We start from the raw sequence: 20,833 nt of genomic DNA, 5'->3' as shown, positions 1-20,833 counted from the left end.
TGTTTTAACACAATTATCTTCAGTAAACAGAAACACAAAATAGAATGTCATTATGTTTTATTGTCCCTGTGAAGACAATAGCATATGAGGTGGCTTTAATATTAGAATATAATAGAATTTTTTTTTTTACTTAGTTGGCAAATTGTAAAGACAGTTTATTGTATGGTGGAAACAGCGTTTAATCTTAATGAAATCAGGGTGGGATTTCTTTTTCCATTACCCATAGCAGTTTGGAAAATTGTATTCAATTTTCTGGTTTTTATATTTTGAAGCTATGCAAGAAACACTTGAAACTATAATTTTGAAACTCCTTTATGGTGTGAAAATTTTATGGTCATTTATCACTAAAGATGATGGGAAATAAAAAAGCATAGAGCTAATAGGAGGTATAAAGATATACTTAGAATATGGAATTGAGGTAGCATTTTTAATCATCTCTGTTATTCCTACTTATGTCATTATTGAATTGAAATGCATGCACTTTATATGCAAAGCTACATTTTTTGTTAAAATCAAATCAATATACTGTCAAACTCCAACCTCCCAATTTAACATTTGCATGTTTTCTTGATTTTAAATTGTATGGTTGAAGGAAACAGAAATGCTTCTATTTTGAAATATGAGAAACACCATTTAAATAAATTTTACATCTGCCAATTTGCAGTTATATAATCAGAGTTAACTAAGTCTATTAAAAGGTACACTATAAATTAGAGGTGTCTTTATTGAAACCTAGCCTAAATGGAGGAAACAATTATATATTCAGTGTGAAAACCATAGAGAAAATAAATCCATCAGTCCAGGAACTACCTAAGTTAAACTTCCTAGATTATCAAAAATTTATTTTGCTCTCTGTAGGGAGACCCCCTGAAACTATCGCTATAGAACAAAAGGTAAAATGCTCCTGATTATTGTAAATACAAAATTGCATGCAGGATTGTGTAAAGACAACGCCAGGTTGGACTGCCAGAACGAGCCCACAGCGTGTGCTGTGCTTCCCCCTGCAGAGAGCCTATGAATGGACGTGCAGTCAGGGAGGTTTCACATCACCAAGATTCCTATCCCAGAAAAGCAGATGTTCATAGCTCTGGGAATGGAACGCGACCCACGTGGAGAGCCTATAAACGGACGCATGGGGGCGCCTGTCCATATGGATAAGATAGGGCTATGAACGCCCTCATCTTGCTGCGGCTCTTCTAGGCCTCTTTAGGGTTAAGGCATACTCCCTTCTGAGAATTTCTGGTCTAACCGGTTGTCTAGCTTCACGTCCTGTTTCCATGGATTGTTTGTCACCAGCTTTTGTTGCAACTGTTACTACTGATTAATATCTTGCTAATCACAGGTTATGGAAAGATTGTTTTTCTGTTTTAAGGCTCTGTTAGAAATTACTGACGCACACACTATATTGGAAATTCTTCTCTCTGTATACTGTATTTTTACATACAAATGTACTGTACTTCTACATACAAATGTTATGTTAAAGAATCACTTCATCCCCATGTGACCATCTCACCTCATAATCAAATGACCCTAAATCCCTCAGTAACCTACCCCCACCCTCACTAAACTTAATAATAAATGCTGGCATATCCAGTGCATTGTTGGCACCATGGGACCAGAAGGCGGTGACCCTCCTGTACCCAGCTTTCACTATCTTCTGCGTGTCTATTATTTTTCAACCTGCCGATCTACCTGGGAACAAAGAGAGATCCCCGTTGCATTGCGGGCTGCTGACCAGATCCTGCAATAGCTCTCTTCATAACATTACATGTATATGTGGCTACAATTTCTGGATGTTTAGTATTTTCAAAGTTTCTGGGGAAAAAAATACACTTCATTGAAATCAGTAAGGAATTTACCATCTGTTTACAGAGCAGCGATATCAAGGCAAAGTGTTGCTCTGTGGTATATTTTCAAACCCCTAACTGAAATGCACAAGGCACATATGCTTGCCAACATGATTTAAAATAAGAATCTGGCCAGGTGCAGTGGCTCACGCCTGTAATCCCAGAACTTTGGGAGGCTGAGGTGGGTGGATCATCTGAGATCGGGAGTTCCAGACCAGCCTGGCCAACATAATGAAACCCTGCCTCTACAAAAAAAAAAAAAAAAGAAAAAAGAAAATAATTGCCAGGTGTGGTGGCGGGCTCCTGTAATCCCAGTTACCTGGCAGGCTGAGGCAGGAGAATCGCTTGAATCCGGGAGGTAGAGGTTGCAACGAGCCAAGATCGCACCACTGCACTCCAGCCTGGGCAACAAGAGCAAAACCCCATCTCAGAAGAAACAAAAACAAAACAAAACAAAATAAGAAGCCAATTAGTGTGCTCAACATCTCCAAACCTGGTCTGGATGCACATTACTTATAAATAAAGAAGCTGTAGTTTAAAGACTTAAAAATGATAAAGGTAGGACTTAGCACATGTTCTTGTTAATAATAAACATGTTAGATAACACTGACAACTTTTAAGGATCAAAACTCTTCAACGCATTAACTAGACGTTAGATTTACACTATTTTTCCCTAATTTTAAGACTTTATTCCAGTTACTCAGCCTCTTAATTATCTCTATCTAGAGTTATTGAAATGATTAAACTTACCTAAAGGACTGAGTTAATTATATAAGCACATATTATAATCTCAATAAATGATTTCTATCATCTTATGTAATTCTTATTATTATATCACATGATATTATATTCTGGTTTAGGTCATTCATATCATTTAGCAAAAGTAATAAACTATTAAAATTCAGTGAAACTGAAATCTGTATCAGGCACTCAACTAAACTCATTTAAAACTTGAAAACCACCTGATGAAATATGCATTATCATTTTTCCCATCTCAAAGGGGAAAAAATTAAATTTTAGAGATTGTGAGTAAATTTTTCAGGGCCCTGCAGTTAGTAAGCATTGAACCTGGAGTTAAATCCTGAATCTGGCAGATCTTAAGTCTTGTTCTCAGAAGGGTTAAATATATTGCCACATAGGTAGAAAATCACTTCATAAAGTAAGTCATTGAAAAGATCAGTGTTAAACTAATTATTATTTTTTTACAGTAGCCCTCCCTTATCCAAAAGCGATAAATTCTGTGACCCCCAGAGGATGCCTTAAACCACAGATAGTACCGAACCTAATTGTTGTCAATAGTAATATGTTTGTTTTCATGTCTTCCACTCCTTCCATGCCTTTTGTTTTTAACTAGGAATTTATTATACACTTTGGCCATAACTATTGCAGTTTGAGGTGAATCAGCAAAACTAACACAAATTTATTTCTTCTTCTTCACAATTTCACAAACAGAAGAATTGTTCTTACTGTGTATCATAGCAATCTCGGGGTATGACCCATTTTACTTAAAGGAAATCTTTTATGGCTTGTCTTCGGTATATCTGAATTGTCAGCACCACTATGCATACACTTTTAGGACATTATTAAGTAAAATAAGAGTTACTTGAACATAAACACTGCAATACCATGTCAGTTGATCTAATAACCGAGTGACTAACGGGTAAGTAGCAAATACACTGAGATTATGATAGAGAAAGGGAGGACCGACATTCCCGGAGGGATGAGTGAGACAGTGTGAGATTTCATCACAGTACTTAGAATGGAGTGCAACATAAAACTTGTGAATTGTTTACTTCTGGAACTTTCCATTTAATATTTTTGGACTGCTGTTGACCATAGGTAACTGAAGAAATAGAAAGTAAGTGTGTCTAGGATTTAAAATTTCTACTGGGTGACATCTTTACTAAATGAGATCTTAAAAATCTTGTCCACCTCTCCACCCCTTCCAATTTTCTCAGCTGTTAAGTTTACAACCATACAAGTGAATCTCCTCAAGAGCTCAAAGCTAGTGCTAAACCCACATGAGCTCAAAACTCAACTTTTGCTTATCCTTTGGAATTTTCTTTCTATAGAATCCTTAGCCCTGCATACCACTGCAAATTAGACTTAGCTTTCCACTTCTGAGGTTCCTTAAAATAATAGAGAATTATGCTCATCCAGTGTTTACATCCCATATTAGACAAGAATCAAATTGACCTTCAAGTGTGATGGAATGAGCACAGTTATCACCGAGAGGTTTTAGTGTAAACATACACCTGGATCAAATTATAATATAGTGCATCCAACTGAAATGAATAGAAATTAAATATTTTATTAAAATATATCAACATTCTATTAAACATTCCCCGCCTCAATACTGTACTAAACATTTCAGACTGTTAAAGATCAAAATCAATTATATCATTATGTATTATATTTCACTGGAATAAAAATACTTTTTAACATACAAGCATTTGAAAGAAATAAATTAATGCCATTCTGTTTGACATTATGCTTATGTTTTCAATTTATACTTGGAAGTTTGAAAACAGAGAAATAAATTGTGTGGCTGCTTCACATTAGTGTGAAAACTCCTCTGACACTGTAAAAATAACAACAGCATTAAGTTACTTAAATAATTTGTAGTGCTTGAAGAAAGCTCATTAGCACCTTGTAAATTTTCACATAGCCTGTGTTATAACTTCATTTCCAGAGGAGTTATCATAGCACAAAAACAAATCCCATGTGCAATTAATAACTGAAAGATTCACTGAATGATTTTGAATAGAAGACTCTACATAATAAAGAGTAAATTTTCAACTTAGTGTGTAGGGCTGAAACATTAATAAGAGTCATACTGGTAGAAATTATTCTTTTCTTTTTACCTACCCACCCACTTAGAAGATTAGTTCTATATCACAGATTCTACACTTTAGTAGATCATTCATTTTGTTGGAAAGTAATGTCAGGTAATTTTGCAGTTTCAGATAATTTTTTTTTCAAAAGTTCAATGCATTATTTTCCTGAAAATATTTTCTTTGTTAATTTATTCTTCAACATAAACAATAAAGATAATACATTAGAATTCAATATGTGCCATCGCATAGTATTCTGATCTAAAACTCAACAGATAAACAAACCTTCAGGGACAAGGGGGATCTTCATTTTCACTCATGTAATTGAGGCTTAGCAAACTTCTGCCATGGAGATCAGGACCCACAGCTGCCACCAATAGATGATGTGTATCCAGTTCTAAAGAAGACCCTCAGGGATTAGTAAACAGAAAATGGAATTTATTCCTACTGCAATTGCCATTTTTCCACAACGGTAGCTCTCCAGCTCTTATCCCCAAACTTTATGCAACGACTGGGGATAAAGAGTTGAGAGCTGCAAGTTGAGAGTCGCTGACATAGACTTTGTAAGATGTTTGGAAACATATTGTAAAGGCTACTCACAGGCAGACAGGTGAGGGGGCCCTCAGAAGAGTAATTCATAGAAAATAGAGGTATTGGGATCTTACTCACTTGGTGAAAGCTAGCTGAACTGTAGAATCTTCAGGATTACCCTCCCACCACTTTCTCTGCTGAGACTTGCCTGGTGAGAGTAATCTTCAAGGAACATGTCCTGTTTATGGAGTTGGCGTGCATATGCGGAAAAAAGACCACTGACCTGTAATACATTTTAGTTCTAAAAGCACTATGTAATAAAATAAGCTCTGTGGAGTATATAAGAAAATATCAACTTGACCTCTGATTAAAATTTAGTAAATAGAACTTAAAAATTATTAATCAGGATTAAAAATTGAAGAAAAGTAAAACACATATATATTATGATTAATATATGCATTTTACATATGTAAATGTGTATATATAATTAATATAATAAAATATATTATTGAGCATATTATGTATGTAAATAAATATATATATAATTAATACATATACGTGATTTCAAAGGCAAGCCATGCAGTTGAAGAAGATATTTGTAACACACAAAAGTTGTAGAAGTTTGTTCTCAGAATGTATTTTAAAAACATATAATTTAATTTTTTAAGAGTTCAATATGAATAAAGGAACACATTTTTAAGATAATTATATTTGCATAAACTGCTCCAGTTTTCACTAAAAGAGACAAAGAGAGTAAAAACAAAGTTACTTTCTGAGTGGGCTGTAAGCTATGCTCAGCTGAGGTATTTGCAATAAAGAATTCATAAATCCAGAGAGCAGAGACAAGAATCATGGAGAATCAGTCAATGATAAGTGTATGACTGAATCTTAAAGAAGAAAATTTTCAATTGGCCTGTCATAATTTCAAAAATCCTGAGAAACAGTGATTTTTGTGTTCTTCCCAACAGCCACACTTCTTTGGAAAGGAATGTATGTAGCAGTACCCTAGAAGCACCTCAGTGTGTTAGCTGTGTGTATGTAAATAGGAGACAGATAAATTGTTTCTTTAACTCACAGAACCCAGAATGACAGAAACTACTTGAGAAGTTGCTCATAAAAGTTAACTTGGATAATAAGATATGATAATTTTAATAAGATGACACATTTCACGGCCTAGGAGGAGGGTGAGTGTATTTTGCATGTAGGGGTAACAGGAAGCATTGGTGGCCAGAGGACACACTGTGCTGGCCGGCTGCTGAAACAGCCCCAAGTGAGTTCTGCTTCTGGGTATTCAGGGCCTTGTGAAGTTCCCACCATAATTATGAGGGCTGACTTGTGTGGCCATAAGGATATTGCAGAAATGACAGAAAGTGATGACTGCTTATATTACTCTGAAAATCTTGAATTATTTTTATAATACAATAGAATGAGTGTATATGAAGGGAAGATTTGAATAATTTTTTGGATACAGCAGTACTGTGAAATTTTACCTTTCTCACTGTCAAGATACATACTGAACACTAAAGGGAAGGTTCTGAAAGCAGTCACTTGAAAGCTCAATACTTATACATTGAGGCTTGTAGGATAAAGTAAATGTGTGTCTAAGTCATGGATAATAATCAAAATCATAAGAGATGAACAAAATAGGGTTGTAGTTTAGGAGGTACCTACCTTTTCATTCAGAGCAAAGATGGGAAGCTTTTCCCATGTAACAGCTGTAGGTGACAACACACAAAAATATTCATTGTAGTATATATATAAATAGTATATTGTAGTATATATATAGAGATGCATTTATCTCCATCAAAAAAGAGTAGATCAATAATGCCAGCAATGTGGAATAGCTTGTGCAGCAGAAACATGTCTACGAGAGACAAATTGAAATACTCCCTAAGTCCAGCAAGTACTGATACTAGAGCTGTGCCACCAGTTTGTGACAGTATCAGCTAGGAAGGAATTAACTGGCTCAGTTCCTATTCTTCTTCCTACAGGCCAACCAAGGAATGGTCAGAAGCTTTAACTAAACCTAATGTAAATGACGAGTTAATGGGTGCAGCACACCAACATGGCACATGTATACATATGTAACAAACCTGCATGTTGTGCACATGTACCCTAGAACTTATAGTATAATAAAAAAAAAAAGAAAAAACATAGCTGCAGTTAGCAAGAACAAGAAAGAAGCCGACTAAATAACCTTCTCTGGAGGCAGACTTCTTCCCCATAACATGCATGATTTGGGTGAGTAACAGATACTACATTTTAAATCAAATTTAGAATTCATAACATTTTAATTCTGTAAACATTTTTCAACATAGCCATAGTGTACGCATTCTCTACATGAAATCAAACATTGTGCTTGGAGATTCATTGGAAATTAGATATTTCAAACATAGAGATTCCCTTTCTTCATGGCCATCTCCCATTTTTACTCCCAGAGTTCAACTCACCACAGAATTACAAAGCATTTCTGTTTCTTTGGCCAAAATATAAAAGAAAGTATAATTTAAGTTTATTTTTTAGGCATATCAACTCAGAAAACAAGACTTTGGGTGTGAGATTTTTTTTTTTAATCCATTTGGTTCTATAGGCTACATACCCTGATGAATTTGCACTCGCTATACCAACATGAATTAAATAAGTTCATATTACATGAAACAAATGTAAAATGCAATTGCCCCACGTTCACGTTGGCCATTTAAAAAATTGTGAGTCCTAGATAAGAAGCTGCATGGTTTGTAAGGACTTTACGTATATCGGGATAATTATTCTTGGTAGGGTCGTCCCAGTGTAGGGGGTATTTTTAACCATTCTGTGTTGAGGCAATTGAGGCACAGAGAGTTAAAGTAACTCAAAAATCTCACAGATAAGAAAAGACAGAGGTCAACTATACACACATGCACCATTACTCTATAGGCTATGTCCCTATCCGCCACATTGTACTACCTGTGATTCAAAAACGCTAGTTGCAAGTTTTCTTTTTGGCGAAGTCATATCTAAAAGAGAAGACAAGAGACAGAAATTTTTCAGACTGAGGTAATTATAATAATCAAAATCATGCAAGCAAGTATATTGTTGTTTCACTTCTCAATTTAATATTTTTAAAATATACATACATTTTCAAATTACTTATAAATAATATATCTTTAATTGTTTGGAAAAGTTGCTGTACTGCTATAATAATGTATTAAATATTGATTATGAAGCACTGTGTTACAGTAAATTAATTATAAATCATTTGACTGAAGAATAAAATTGGCAAAGAATTAGTATTTTAGTGAAATTTAAAATCGTCTCCCTTTTATAATGTATATTTTTGACATTTCCCTTTTTTATAGACAGTCTTTTATATTTGTATGATATCCTTGTTCATTTGAGATGAATGCATTTCTTATGAGTGGATTGGGGCTTAGAAGCATCCTTCTTAGATTTACATCACGAAAAATTTTATAAGAAAAGAATATCTGATTAAATCTTAAATAGAATCTTAATATTAAAAACTAAGGTAGGCCTTTGCTCTCATGAGAATATAAGGGTTTAAATTTTTTAAAGAAAGAAAATAACTTTGTTACTGATTTATTTCATTAAAAAAATCTTTAGTATCAATTATGTGTAATGTAGAAGATGAAAGGGAAAGAGTGTGTTTGGTCATTATACCATCAGGTTAGCAAATTTGATGTTCCCAATATGCCTCTTTCTACATTTTTATTAAAATGTTCATAATGTCACCAGACAGTATAGACAAGGAAAATCCATAGTAAAAAGATCACTAACGACAGAGACTGTGACTGAAATTATACCCTCAGAACAACTTCAGAAAATGATAGGCCCCGGGATGAAAGCAAACAATATTGAATTATTTCACTTTTCTGTCCCTGATTCTAAGTTGCACTGGCTATGTTGAACTGAAAGTAGGAATCTAATTGTGTATTTCTATTAAACTAGGCAGAAAGAAAGTCTGTCATTGTTTTCCAGAACATTTAGATACCCAAGGAAAAGAACTGTAAAGAGGGATCACTGTAAACACACTGATTATCTTAAACGCAGTAACTATTCTTATATTAGAGACTTCAAAGAAGTAACAATCTGATTTCTAGAATCTTGGGCATAGTCTGAATGAAACAAAGATTTCAAAAAGAAAGAAACAAGTGTACACCTAGAACAATCCACGATAATTAAATTTAAACTCAAAATACTATGACAATATAAAGGGGTAAGCACTCCTAAACAAACAAGTTTGTGAGGCACTTTAAAAAAAATAAAATGTGTCTAACCAGTGAGGGCTACAGCACTCTGTGCCTCCAAGTAAACTTGAAAGGCGGTCTAGGTCATAAGGACTGCAACTGTTAGGCAAGTCCTAGTGCTGAACTAGGCCCAGGGACAGTGGAATCGGTGGCAGTGGGGGCGGGGAGGGGGGATGCTCGTGACACACTGAGGCACCAGCTGGGGCAGCCACCCCTCCCGTGATTCCAGGCTGCATAGCTTGCATCTCTAAAAGAGACCCCTTCCTTACACCTGAGGAGAGGACAGGGAAGAGTGGAGAGGACAGGGAAGTGTGGCGAGGACTTTGTCTTGCATCTTGGATGCCAGCTCAGCCATAGCAGGATAGGGCACCCGTCAGCATCTTGAGGCCCTAGCTCCCAGATGACATTTCTAGACACACCCTGGGCCAGAAGGGAAACTACTGCCTTGAAGGAAAGGACTCAGCCCTGGCAGCATTTATCACCTGCTAACTGAAGAGCCCTTGGGCCCTGAATAACCACCGGCAATATGCAGGAATTACATCAAGGGCCTTGGATGAGCCTATGAAACTTGCTGACTTCAAGTGAGACTCAGCACATTACTAACTGTGGTGGCTAAGGGGCAAAACTCATTTTGCTTGAGAAAAATAGAGAAAAAGCAAAGAAGACTTTGTCGTGCACCTTAGGTATCCATATGATCACAGAATGGTAAAGCACCGAGTGAGCTCTTGGGGGCTCCGATTCCAGGACATGACTCTTGAATGGCATTTCTGGACCTGCCCTGGGGCAGAGGGGAGCCCACTGCCCTGAAGGATGAGCCCAGGCCTGGCAGCTTCACAACAAATTGACTTAAGAGTTTTGGGGCCTTGAAGAAACATTGGTGGTATTCTGGCAGAACTCCTCACGGCCTGAGGTTGCAGTGGGTACAAAGTGAGGCTCCTCTGCCTCTGGAAAGAGGAGGAAAGAGTGGGAAGGACAGCATCTTTTGTTTCTAGTGCCAGCTCAGCTGAAATAAAATAGAACACCAGGTAGACTTCCAAAGTTTTTGACTGTAGTCCCTGACTCCTAGACAGAACTTCTGGACCCACCTGGGGCACCTGGGGGCTGGGGGACCTCACCATCCTGAAAGGAAAGACATAGGGATGGCTGGCTTTGCCCTTTCTGACTGTAGAGCCCCAGGACCTTCAGCAAACCTAGGCAGTAACCAGGGAGTGGTTACAGCAGGATTTAGATGAGACCCAGTGCTGTACTGACTTCAGGTCTGACCCAGCACAGTCATAGTGGTGGTGGGCACAAGGGTGCTTGTGTCACCCTATCCCCCAGCTTTAGGTGGCTCAGAACAGAGAGAGAGAGAGAGAGACTCTCTTGTCCGGGAGAAAGTAAGAGTCTCTGCCACGTAGGTCTAATTTTTTTTTTTTTTTTTCAGAGTCTTGCTCTGTCACCCAGGATGGAGTGCAGTGGCAGAATCTCGGCTCACTGAAAGCTCCGCCTCCCGGGTTCACCTCATTCTTCCACCTCAGCCTCCCAAGTAGCTGGGACTGCAGGCACCGGCCACCATGCCTGGCTGTTTTATTTTATTTTATTTTTTGTCTTTTTGGTAGATACGTGGTTTCACCATGTTAGCCAGGATTGTCTCGATCTCCTGACCTCGTGATCTGCCTGATTTGGTCCCCCGAAATGCTAGGATTACAGGCATGAGCCACCGTGCCCAGCCTCTCTCAGGTCTTATCCAAGACCATCAAGGTAGTACCTCTACAAGTCCATAAGAACTGCAGGATTACTTGGCTTGGGGTGCACCCTAAAGTAGCTACAGCTTAGATCACAACACACAAGTCTTTTCAAATATCCAGAAAGCCTCTCCAAGAAGGATGACTACAAATAAGTCAAGACAGTTAAGACTACATTAAATACCTAACTCTCCAGTGCTAAGACTCCAGAGAACCTCTAGTAGCACCAACACCATCCAGGAAAATATGACCTCACCAAATGAACTAAGTAAGGCACCAGAGACCAATCCTGGACAAACAGAAATATGTGACCTTTGAGAAAGAGAATTCCAAAGATCTGTGTTGAGAGAACTCAAAGAAATTCAAGATAACAGAGAGAAATCTGGAATTCTATCAGATAAATTTAACAAAGAGATTGAAACAATTAAAAACAAATCAAGCAGAAACTCTGGAGCTGAAAAATGCAATTGGCACACTGAAAGTGTCTTTGAGTCCTTTAATAGCAGAAGGGATCAAGCAGAAGAAAGAATTAGTAATCCTGCAGACAGACTAGTTGAAAACACACAGTCAGAGGAAACAAAATAATAAAAAGCAATGAAGCATGCTTACAGTATGTAGAAAATAGCATCAAAAGGGCAAATCTAAGAGTTATTGGCCTTAAAGAAGAAGTAGAGAAAGATAAATGGGTGCAACATTTTTATTCAAAGGGAAAATAACAGAGAACTTCCCAAAGTCCTCTGAATGTCTTCCCAAAGATTTCTGAATATCTAGAACTTGTCTAGAGAAAGAGGCATATTGGGAACATCAAATTTGCTAATCTGATGGTATAATGACCAAACACACTCTTTCCCTTTCATCTTCTACATTACACATAATTGATACTAAAGATTTAGTATCAATTTTAATAATAATTTTAATCAATTTTTTTTGCATTGTGTGTGGGGGGCTGTCTGTGTATGTGTATGTGTGTGTGTATAGAATTTCTTCCCCCAACAAACCCACATTCAACGACCTTAGAATAAAAGAGCCTTAAGGACAGATTTTTCCTCTAATCTTGGACCATTAGTTCCCTAAAAGATAAAAAAAGTAAACATCTGATATGTGTGAGCTTCTCTCTGTGTGCTGAGGTTTTCAGGTCATCATGCTAAGCACTTTCTCACAATATTCTGAATAAGATGTGTTTGCAACTTTTATCACAGGGAAACAGAGACCCAGAGAAACTGTGACATACTCTAATCATAATTCTGAACTAATTCAGTTTAATCAATTAATTTCAGTTATATCCAGTCCAGAGCACATTTTTGTTGAAAAAAGAGAAGGGATAGTAGTATAACAGCACCATTAACAACCAGTATTGTTATTAACAATGATTCAATGTTTAATATGTGCCAACAATTGCCTCATGTCTTTTAATGTTTCATCATATATAATTCATGATGGAAGATATAAAGTAAATTCTACTCCCATTATGTAGGAAGAGAAATGGACCAAGAGATTTCGGAAACTTGCACACACCACTAAATTCATTAGATCTAGAAAATACCTAAAGAAAAAGACAAACCCATTTTCTTTTCTATTACATCCCAGTCATTTTATTAATGTTTTCACGAATAAATATAGTAATGGAAAATATATGCTATATTTTTCATGCAATTTAAAGGAAATATCATAGCATTATTTTTATAATATATGGAAAATATATTAGCCAATATTAAATGAATTGATTTTTTTCCGAATCCCTTAAAATATAATGTTAGAAAAAAAATTCACTTCTGTTTTATAAATAAATTATGGTTAGAAGAATCACCAAATTGTATAAATATCAGTGCTCTAACTCAAAATAGAAATCTTCTGTCTACTCATTAACTGGACATAAACATATAGAAATCAACTGTCAAAGATAAGTTTAATAAAACCAGAATTAATCTATGCTAGAAAGAAAGAAGAAGAAAGTAGAATTACTCTATAGTTCTAATTTCAGTGCCACTTCTTTTTCTTAGAAAAACAAATATTCCATTACAACGTATTTCTCCAAATCAATTTTTCTTATATAACATTTATATTCTAATACTGTCTCTCAGTATCACTTTTGGCATATTCAAAACAATGTCAAAAAATGCAAGTTACCCATTTTACTTAAAATTTAAAATTGAGAATGGAAAACAGTGTCAATATTCTTATCCAATATAATAGATATTTGAATTTAGTTTAAACACATTAATTAGATTGACTTAAACTAAGAAACATTTTGTTATTTGCTGAAAAATATTATGGAAAAATAAGAGAGGACCCAGTTCTAAGGACTCAAAAGAGTTCTTGTGTTTTCCCTTAAACCAAATTTATACATGCAAAAGCATACAAACACAGACACATATATAGCAAGTCTTCACTTAATGTTATTGATAAGCTTTTGAAAACTGCATCTTTAAGAGAAGCGACATATAAGGAAATCAATTTTACTACAGGCTAACTGATATAAACAAGAATTAAATTCCTGTGGCATATTTCTGCTCACAAAAACATTAGCAAACTTCTAAATTAAGACTCAAAACACTTCTCTTATCAAACATTACAATCAATGTGAGATATACATATATTTAAGAAAGGTTAATTAAAAACAAGTAAGATCATTCTTTACCCAAGTTTTGGTGAATCATTGAGTGGTGGTGGTCATAGTGGTGGTGGGTTAAGGCAAAGAATAACTTGTTAGCAAAGAAAAAATTTTAAGAAGTGCCCCATACCACCCCGCAGTTCAAAAGCAAATAATAAATAGAGCTGGCTGGCTGTGTATGTGGTCTCTGTGGCAGGCTTCTAGTTGTTAACTGGACCTAATATCAAGTAAAACTTACAGTAGAGACTAAATTTATTTACAATGTGTTTCTCATAGATGCTAGTGGAATTTAATATTATTGGTGACCGCTGTGAGCATTTCCTGCTTCCTTATTCTCAAATTTTAAGAAAAAAAGCAAGAAATAAAACTACGAGGTATATACAATCAGAGCAGACTAAGGCTCAATGAATTTTTTAAGTATTGTGACTTGAAAAATAGATAAATGCATTGAAAAATGGTAACTATAGTGATAATGAAAATAACCTTCTCTTTTCATTGAGGTTTCTATTTATGTTCATTACATAAAATATTTAATCAAAATTTCCAAAGAAAAGGGCTTGCTAATATTCTCAAGAATATTACCATAGGTAATTATATACATTTAACAAAATGACCCTAAGAAAACACAAATTTCATAGACTTACTGTGGTTATTTATTTATGAAATACAAATGAATGTAAATACAACCCCATACTCAACACATAGCTGATAAGTAGTGAGTTTACTTTCTGGATAGAATACTGCTTCCACCTTAAAATAAAAATGATGTGAACATTTAGAAGAAAGCTCATATGTGAAATGGAACTTCAAGTTCTTTACATTGAAATATGAAATTACTGAATATACCAAAGATTGTCACTTACGCTTCTTTGAAATACGCATTGCCTAAAGGAATGAAAGCATTAATAAAACTGAATAAAATTTTTATCAAAAATACCATAAGTCTGAGAGACATAGTTCCACTCAGTCAACGAATTATGATAACAGAAAGAGGCAGGGAAATGACGGGAAAGCAGAGATCAATCATCAGGAAGATGCAATTGAACAGAATCTGTTAAAAAAAAATGTTATCTTCTTTGCTTTCCAATATGTTCTCCCTCCCAATCAAGTCTTTAAAGGATTTCATGTTATCTTTTCTCCACGACTTCAGAAAGTGGTTTTGTGTTCTTCTATATTCCTTTATGATACAATAAAATTAAGCTGTTAAAAAACTTATACAAGGTTTTTCTCCAAATGACTGTGAGGCAGACAACAGGTTCTATTAGCCTTGCTTTACTGATAATAAAGTTAGGAAACAAGAAGTTTATGTACCTTGGTGAAGAAAGTCATGTTGCTAGGAAATGGGGAGCTCAAACTAGAGCCCAAGTTTGTGTTCTGTGATTTTTAACAAGTCTCTTTAATTATAATTTTCATAAAAGCAACTAACATTTACAGAGTGTTTATTCAATGACAATCTTCAAAGTTCACTAAGTTACCTATATTACCTAAGTCATTTTTATCTCACAAAAATTCTATGTGCAAATGAGAAAACCGAGGGACAGAGACACACAGCTCCCAGGTGTAAGTAGGTGTTAAATATGACCTGGTTTTATTGTCCACTGGACAACTGGGAAAACATTATTTTTAACAACAGGGTCAAAACATTCTTTTTAAATTATTATTATACTTTAAGTTCTGGGACACATGTGCAGAATGTGCAGGTTTGTTACTTAGGTATACATGTGCCATGGTGGTTTGCTGCACCCATCAACCCATCATCTACATTAGGTATGTCTCCTAATGCTATCCATCCCCTAGCCCCCACCCCCTAACAGGCCCTGATGTGTGATGTTCCCCTCCCTGTGTACATTCTATTCTCATTGTTCAACTCCCACCTATGAGTGAGAACATTCAGTGTTTGGTTTTCTGTTCCTGTGTTAGTTTGCTGAGAATGATGGTTTCCAGCTTCATCCATGTCCCTGCAAATGACACGAACTCATCTTTTTTATGGCTGCATAGTATTCCATGGTGTATATATGCCACTTTCTCTTTATCCAATCTATCATTGATGGGCATTGGGTTGGTTCCAAGTCTTTGCTATTGTGAACAGTGCTGCAATAAACATATGTGTGCATGTGTCTTTAAAGTAGTATGACTTATAATCCTTTGGATATATACCCAGTAATGAGATTGCTGGGTCAAATGGTATTTCTGGTTCTAGATCCTTGAGGAATCACCACACTGTCTTCCACAATGGTTGAACTAATTTACACTCCCATCAAGTGTAAAAGTGTTCCTATTTCTGGGCAACCCACTTGGGTCCCCTTCCACGCTGTGGAAGCTTTGTTCTTTTGCTCTTCACAATAAATCTTGCTGCTGCTCACTCTTTGGGTTTGTGATGCCTTTATGAGCTGTAACACACACACACACACACACACACACACACACACACACAAAAATGTGTTCCTGTTTCTCTACATCCTCTCCATCATCTGTTGTTTCCTGACTTTTTAATGATCACCATTGTAACCGGCATGAGATGGTATCTCATTGGGGCTTTAATCTGCATTTCTCTAATGACCAGTGATGATGAGCTTTTTTGCATATGTTTATTGGCCACTTAAATGTCTTCTTTTGAGACGTGTCCATTCATATCCTTCACCCATTTTTAGATGGGGTTGTTTTTTTCTTGTAAATTTGCTTAAGTTCCTTGTAGATTCTGGATATCTGACCTTTGCAAAGTGGATAGATTGCAAAAATTTTCTCCCATTCTGTATGTTGCCTGTTCACTCTGACAACAGTTTCTTTTGCTCTACAGAAGCTCTTTAGTTTAATCAGATCCAATTTGTCAATTTTGGCTTTTATTGCCATTGCTTTTGGTGTTTTATTCATGAAGCCTTGCTCATGCCTATCTCCTGAATGGAACTGCTTAGGTTTCTTCTAGGGTTTTTATGGTTTTAGGTCTTATGTTTAAGTCTCTAATCCATCATGAGTTAATTTTTGTATGAGATGTAAGAAAGGGGTCCAGTTTCAGTTTTCTGCATATGGCTAACCAGTTTTCCAAACACAATTTATTAAATAGGGAATCATTTCCCCATTGCTTGTTTTTGTCAGGTTTATCAAACGTCAGATGGTTGTAGATGTGTGGTGTGATTTCTGAGGGCCATATTCTGTTCCATTAGTCTATATACCTGTTTTTGGTACCAGTACCATGCTTTTTTGATTACTGTAGCCTTCTAGTTTGAAGTCAGTAGTGTGATGCCTCCAGCTTTGTTCTTTTTGCTTAGAATTGTCTTGGCTATATGGGCTCTTTTTTGGTTCCATATGAAATTTAAAGCAGTGTTTTCTAATTCTCTGAAGAAAGTCAATCATAGCTTGATGGGGATAGCATTTAATGTATAAATTTCTTTGGGAAGTAAGGTCATTTTCATGGTATCGATTATTTCTATACCTGAGCATGTAATGTTTTTCCATTTGTTTGTGTCCTTTCTTATTTCCTTGAACAGTGGTTTATAGTTCTCCTTGAAGATGTCCTTCAAATCCTTTGTAAGTTGCATTCCTAGGTATTTTATTCTCTTCATAGCAATTGTGAATGGGAGTTCACTCATGATTCAGCTCTCTGTTTGTCTACTATTGGTGTATAGGAATGCTTGTGATTTTCACACGTTGATTTTTGTATGCTGAGACTTTGTTGAAGTGGCTTATCATCTTAAGGAGATTTGGGGCTGAGACAGTGGGGTTTTCTAAATATACAATCATGTCATCTGCAAACCGAGAATGTTTGACTTCCTCTTCCTGTTTGAATACCCTTTACTTCTTTCTCTTGCCTGATTGCCCTGGCCAGAACTTCCAATACTGTGTTGAATAGGAGTGGTGAGAGAGGTCATCTCTGTCTTGTGCCAGTTTTCAAAGGGAATGTTTCCAGCTTTTGCCCATTCAGTATGATATTGACTGTGGGTTTGTCATACATAGCTCTTATTATTTTGAGCTATTAATTAAGTTCCATCAATTCCTAGTTTATTGAGAGTTTTTAGTATGAAGTGGTGTTTAACTTTATCGAAGGCCTTTTCTGTGTCTATTGAGATAATCATGGGGTTTTTGTCATTGGTTTTATGTTATGGATTATGTTTATTGATTTGTGTATGTTGAACCAGACTGTATCCCAGGGATGAAGCTGACTTGATGTTGGTGGATAAGCTTTTTGATGTGCTGCTGGATTCGGTTTGCCAGTATTTTACTGAGGATTTTTGCATTGATGTTCATCAGAAATATTGGCCTGAAGTTTTCTTTTTTGTTGTAGTTGTGTCTCTGCCAGGTTTTGGTATCAGGATGACACTGGTCTCATAAAATGAGTTAGAGGGGAGTCCCTCTTTTTATATTGTTTGGAATAGTTTCAGAAGGAAGGGCACCAGCTCCTCTTTGTACCTCTGGTATAATTCAGCTGTGAATTCATCTGATCCTGGACTTTTTTTGGTTGGTAGGCTTTTAATTACTGCCTCAATTTCAGAACTTATTTTTGGTCTATTTAGGGATTTGACTTCTTCCTGGTTTAGTCTTTAGTCCACTAGCCAGACTAATAAAGAAGAAAAGAGAGAAGAAACAAATAGACACAATAAAAAATGATAAAAGGGATATCACCAGTGACCCCACAGAAATACAAACTACCATCAGAGAATACTATAAACACCTATATGCAAATAACCTAAAAAATCTGGAAGAAATGCATAAATTCCTGGACACAAAACACTCTAAAAAGAGCATAAATAAGATGATAAAACATTAAAATAATGCAAATAATCTAAATCTAAAGTCACGAAATGAGGTGTAAATTCTGCAAAAACAAACGTGTTTTCTTTTTATGCTGTGAGGTTTATAAGAGTTTGCTTGATAGTTTCTCTTTTCTTTCCATCTTTGCCGCCCTTTTCTGCTTTTCACTAATTATTAGCCCTTCTATTATAACTGCAATAGCTGGGAACACAAATTGGTTTTCCAGTTTAATTGCTGAATACAAAAAGGGATTTAATAAACACATCAAATTAGGCCTTGAAAATGTTAATTTAATATTGTTTATCCCATAATTTAATGGATATATTTAGCCCTATGGTTATTTCCCTAGTTCTTTTTGGTTCTATATGTTCCTTACTTCCAGCCATAAACAGTTCCTCTTACGATATTCTATTAAGGGTGATGCTCTGTCAAGACACACATTATCACCTGTGACTTTATTTATTGTTGTGGGGAGGCATTATGAATTGTTCAATGTAGCATGCAGATGGTTACTTTGCAAAAATATTTATCAAAAGGTAGAAACTTCATTAGGGAATAAAATCCCTACATACAACAAAGAATAGTTGGAGGGTTTTGGTTTGTTAGTTTTAAAAGCAACACTGTACATTTAAGCTAAGTCAGTATCCTTGGTGAAAAACATAGAAAAATAAAATAAAGACAAAATTAATTTAATAACTTGATTATTCATTATTCAAAGATAATAACCAATAATATGGAGGAATGCAAATGAAATTATTTGCAATCAAAGATTCAGGGTTTTTGGAGGGGGTTCTAATTATAACTCACTCATAAAATATTGTTCAAAAACATAATTTTTAAAGAACTTTATAAATTATTCCTTAATATGAACTAATTTTTTTTCCAAAATAATGACTTTTCTACAGGATATAACAAGTTAAATGAATAAAATTTAAATGTGATTATCACAACTTAAGTGTATGTAATTTAAAATGTTGCTTTAAAATATGTAACTAGCAAATAGATTAATTTTGATATGTGACAGTATATATTTTATATAATTTTAAAGGTATAGAGTTTTAAAAATCTAGTCTGAGATAATGAAATCTTTAAAATAATAGACATTATTACCCATTAATGAAAAGAAAAATGACATATCACATAATACCTTAGAACCAGCATAGAGGTACTCAAATTTTTTGTTTTGTTTTTGGATATTGAAATATTTTGTGTTGTTCTGAATATCAACCTGGCCAAGACTTCTATAGCTACACTGCAAGTCTGCACCTTTTGCTACTATTCCCTCTTTTCTTGGTCTTTCCATACTTCCATGATATCTACTTTGCTACATAGATCATTTGATTCATCAAGTTCAAGGGGTTCCATAGAGAGCAGGATTCTATATGTATATGAAAGTTCTGTCCAGCTATAGTAGAAAAATCATAGAATAAAATACTCAGAATATTGGAGCAAAGCCAAAATGATAAGCACTGTGTGCATTCAAGGAGTACTGATGACTAAAATTTGTAAAATGGAATATGGTGTAGCATATGGTTATCACAGTCTAATTAACACATTCTCCACCAAAAGTAGATGCTCATCATATACAGGCCATAAATTTAAAAAAATCAGAGACAAATACAAAATAGTCATCATATGGAAGAAAAGATCTGATCACAGAAGGTTGCCATTAACATTCCTTCATGTCTTCTAAGTTTACAAAATGACTGAATTTTTTATAGTGTAAAGAATGATTCCAGTAGTAGCAACTCAGGTCACTAGCATAATCCTTTGAGATTTATTTACCAAGAGTTTGCTTTTAAAAATGGTTGAATTTCATATTCATATCTAAAAGACATAAGCAGCCAATAATGGAGAATCCAAAGCCAATTAAATAAGTTCCACAAAGCCACGAAGGGAAGTTATGCTGTTTTTGCAAGAGGTATCTCAGGTTCTCCTGCTTCTTTCTGAAGGAAGAGCTAAGAATGGAGATTAGACTATGGCTTTGGAAAACATGATGAGAGATTATCTTCTGGAGCCAGCATGTTTTTCTCACTTCTGCAGAGCCAAGTACAGCAATCACACAGGGATTAGCCTTGCTCTAGGTATTCTTTGTCCCTTCACTTAGTTGAACTTACTTGGATGGGGAGGGGAAAACAGGCTCAGAGAAAATCAAGATTCCTTAAATGCCTGATAACAATGCCTGGTGAGATAAATTAAAACTTCTCCCATCAGGTGAAACTTAAACTTTCACCTGTTAAACTGTATTACTTGGCCCATATTGGAGAGTTTAAGTAATAGAGAAATAAGTTTTACA

The sequence above is a fragment of the Gorilla gorilla genome, chromosome 3, assembly GCF_029281585.2.
Source record: "Gorilla gorilla gorilla isolate KB3781 chromosome 3, NHGRI_mGorGor1-v2.1_pri, whole genome shotgun sequence".
Lineage (NCBI taxonomy): Eukaryota > Metazoa > Chordata > Mammalia > Primates > Hominidae > Gorilla > Gorilla gorilla.
Note: the sequence above shows the minus strand (reverse complement) of the source record.